Genomic DNA, 4,743 nt, shown 5'->3' on the forward strand with positions numbered 1-4,743 from the left:
CACACTTGAGACTACGACTTTGCCAGTCAAAGTTCACTAAATGTGAATACGCCAAGAGGAAAATGCAATATTGCTTAACCAACAAAAGCAAATGTTTTATTTGCCAATGTAGAATGGAAGTGAATTGGAGGCAAATGTGTATTTCGCTCATGTGTGACCGCACCTTTAGTTTTCAAATGCATTTAATAAATACCCTTTTGACTAAGTTACATTTATTTGCAAAACATCAGGAGGAACATTACTTTAATCCTGATATTTGAAACTGTTGTCTCAGGGTTTTGATAGCAAGTTCAGTCCACAACAACAGATTCAGCTGCCAGAATATCTCTAACCATAAGCCAGGAGTTCACAGGGGGCCGAGGGGTCGTTACACAAAGTGAGAGAGCAGCTAGATGAATGTGAGTCAAAGGGTAGAGAGGGTAGAAGACTTGCAGACTAAAAACACACCGAGAACACTATCTTCCCACAGGACGTCTCCAGGGAACACACAGCTCCGGGCAGCACTAACCAGACGGAACGAGCGCTCTGATTTGCTGAGATCGACACGCCCGTCTCACCACGCCCACCCCCCCTCCTCCCCCGCCCCCCAGTCCAGCTCTGGAGTCATATGATACTGTATGGCATTGGAGGAGCTCAGCATTTCCTGTGTACACATTTTCCTTTTGCCCACCCTCTCTCTCTTTCTCTCGCTCTCTACCTCCCACTTCGCTCTCGCTCACTAGGTTTCATTGTGCAGATGAGGACTGAGCCGAGAGAGAAAAGCTGTTTGAGAGACTCGAGGGAAAAGATGTGACCGTTCTCAGTATTTCTCATGCCATTTTGATCTCCTCCTTTCAACCGCTGCTGATTCAGAGGGGTATCTGTCTGAAATGTCAAGAGGGTCTGAATGAAATGAGATCTGTTCTGAGAAAGATCATACTCTCACACAAGATTAGCACTGTGGATCTTTTGGTCTCTGAGTGTGTATTTCATATTTTGTGATGAAACATGCAAACATGACGACCAATGTTGCCAAAATATCTGACAGTGCATCTGCTGTTTAACTAACTCTATTTGTCCCCAAACCACTCATCTCACTGCCCTACCTTGCTGGTGCTGTGATACACACAGCTTTGTGACCTGGCTTCAAATATCGCAAAAGCGGTAGAAGCAACTTGTATTTCGCTGCTGTCTTTCAGGTGCAGAGGGCACGTGTTTTGGCATGTCATGAATAGCATTTGTATTCGTATTGACTTGCCTGCATTGTAACGCCCATAATTTTGGGGGCTATTAGAGGGCAACTGAAAAATATTGTATTCTTATTTGGCGGGATAGGAAGCTGGTTCTAACTGGTCAAGGAATATCACAATTGTTTCTCCATTAAAACACGGGAAGGATGGAACTACTACATACACTGCTGAAGATTATTTCACATGGAGTGATTGCAGTCGGCTTGAGGATGGTATTATTGTAGTTGTAATCGTTGTAGTAATTGTTGTTGATTCTACAATGAAAATATAGGAAAAAAAATATTGCCACAGAAACATTAAACGTTAAAATGCATCCAAACTAACACATGTAAAAGTATTCGAACTAACACAAGTGATTAAATTGCTCTAAAAATTGTACAGGCCACACTTCCTACGATTGCGGCAAACCACTCTACAAACAGTGATGCATACTGTACATTCTGTGCTGCAGCCACAACTCACAACTATCTGGATGCTGTCCATGCTAGAGCTACACTTGAACAGTGGCTTCAACTGCAATGGGTTCAACTGCAAGCTAATGCCGGCAAAACAATAGCATCACAACATGGTGAGGAGAAACCAAAGCACCAGGATTTTTTTACAGCAACACTGATCAATGAATAGAGAGAAAAGGATAGAAAATTGCTACTTTGTGCAGCAGTACTAAGTTTATCAGTGTAGTTGTGTGCTTAGCTCACAAGTTCCATAAATTGATTTCTTCAAACAAGGCTACTAAAACATTACATTCACATTTCATTCATAATTTAAACATTCCTCATCACAGTAACGCTTTTAACTTTGAGTGCACACAGACAATATCACAATTCAATGGATTGTATTTTTGAGAACACCACATATATACTGTACTACTCAGTTCCCCAACTGCTTACCCAACTGTAATTTCCGCATGTCAGACATGGTCTCTGAGAAGAGCATCCTAAGGATGTGTTTGATGTGGAAGAGGGAAGTGAGACCAGGTGCTCCGTGGTATGAATGACATGCCGGTTTCACTGAGGGCACTTTAGGTTAGGCTGAAATGTCTTGCAAAACCTTCTTAACCATTTACTGGAAAACAATGTGTGGAAAGTAATATGCTATTATTGAAAAGACATTCTAACCTATACTTGGGGCTCAAGTAACTCCAGAACCCAGTCATGAATCAAAATCATTGTAAAATCATTGTAAGACTGAATTATGTCAGTGGATAATATTTACATTATTGCCATACAATAACATGGTAACAGTGGTGTCTGGTTTGTGGTGCCTGTGGCCACGTAATGCTTTTCCATGACAACAAACACTACACATAAGAGGACAAAATTCAGCACAAGGAAAGATGGTATCCTGTGTGTATGTGTGTGTGTGTGTGTGTGCATACCATGTGTACATTCACAGCCCTGTGTACATCAGAACTATAACCGTTTCAGTCAACAGTGTGTCCAGAATAGAAGTCACTCAGATAGATTTATGAGTGTAAGTTCAACAAGTTGTTGTTGTGGCAAAGGTAAGAAAGAGAGTTGAGAGTGTGACCACAGTGTTTACTGTTCCTCTTTGCGTGTTACAACTGCTGTGTTCACTGACCTGTAATAAAGGCTGTTTTGAATGGGCTGGTGTCCTTCACATGGCCTTGACAGTAATATTGTGCCAACACTGTACCAACAGAAACACTGAAACAGTACCAGATAAATAAATTACCTATGTGCAAAAGATAAAAAGTGGAATACTACCTAACTGCCCGTGCCATGAATAAAATATCAACAAACCAAATCTAATCTATCAGATGGAAACATGGAAATGGTGATAATGAAAAAAAAAATTAACGATACAAGGAACTGTTTTAATCAGTACTGATTAACAAGAAAGATATTCAGTGACAGAGTCTATTTTGCATAATCAAATCCGATGCCTTTCTCAAACAAAAAGAAGTGCTTCCCTCTCCCAATCCCCCCATCTCTCATCACCCCCTCTCCCACATATAGTCCCACCCATGGCAGTCAATCCTGATGAGATGATGAGCTGTGAATGTGGCTAATTGGCCCTTTGAAAACACAGAGCGAGCCATTACTGCATGATGGATTTTCAGTTAGGGCCTGACAGATTCACATCGGTATTAATCATTGTTGATTATCCCCTTAATCATTATTTTATTCTCTGTGCAGAAAAACAAGCCAAGGTTATTTGACATTGTGACAGCAAATTTAAATGTTCATCTTCATTCACTATCTGTCTTTCAATGTTTGCAGCATCCTCCCAGAGAATACAGCTGGCTGACCCTAAGGTAAAACTGTCAGCCTCAAGCCAAGTGCTGCCATGGCAATGATGATGTCATCACCACCCCTTGGGAGGGCTACTGATTGAGGGGAAGCGGCTCCATGTTGCTATGGCAACCATCAGTTCTGAAGGTATGGAGATTACACCTTACCTTTCATACATGCCTCTTAAAGACTCTGGACGTAATATCAATGAGTATCTATGCACATTTTTGATATTAATATATAATATATATATTTTTCACCCTTGCACAAAAGTACAGTACAAACACATTCCATATTGCTTTAATAATTTCAATATTTAAATATGTTTTCCTCTTCATTATAAAGCAAGGACAGATGGGAGCCCTAGATGAATGAATAAAGATGCCATGCTGTGAGAGGGCCTTATTAAGTAAGTTGCAATTCTTCCAACTCAAATTATTTGGGATATGTTTTGTTTAAATCTGTAATTGATTTCCTGAAGTATTCTTGAAGTCAAAGCTTTATCCCCTTTTCTAACTCACATTCTTCCTGTGAAAAGAGGATCCAATTTTTGGATTTTATGACTTTTTTTCTCAGTCTGCCGCTGCACGCCCGGCAATCATCCCTAATAATTTGAATATTTTCTCATACTTGCTCATTCCTCTCAAAATCCCTTAGTGCATCCACAGATACTTTCCCCATGTGTCTCACAAGGAGTAATGCAGGTTAAAGGATTTATACTTTAATATCACCACAATCCTAGCGGTCTAAGACCTCCAATATTGCGGATAGAGGGCTGTAGACTCATTTCATAATGGCAACAACTGAGTCTGTTTAATATCATTTCATTAGTCAGCGCTATTAGAGGATTCTGCTTAAAATGAAAACACAGTCTGAGGTCTTTATGCTGAGGTACTAAGCAAACACTGACTATCCTTAATTTTCTCAGTATAAAATGAATGCTGAAATTGGCCTGTGTTTGTTTTCATTGGGATTTAACCATTATGGAAAGTCTATGTAAAATAAAAATCTAAACATTCTACTCTCTAAATCTGCAGATTCACCACAGTTCCCCTCCCATCCTCTCGCCCATTCATTTCAGTTTCTCTCTGTTCCTGTTTCTCTTCCCTCCCTGCGCCTGTGTGAACCCACATGGCAACCTAATCCCCTTATAGTAGCTGATAATGCCTCTTGGCCCAGACTGATAGCTAGTGTATTAGGTGCAATGGAGGCTAAGTGGTTTGCTGCAAGCAGTTAGATAGACTGTTTCTGCTACCACT

The sequence above is a fragment of the Centroberyx gerrardi genome, chromosome 6 (genome assembly GCF_048128805.1).
Source record: "Centroberyx gerrardi isolate f3 chromosome 6, fCenGer3.hap1.cur.20231027, whole genome shotgun sequence".
NCBI lineage: Eukaryota > Metazoa > Chordata > Actinopteri > Beryciformes > Berycidae > Centroberyx > Centroberyx gerrardi.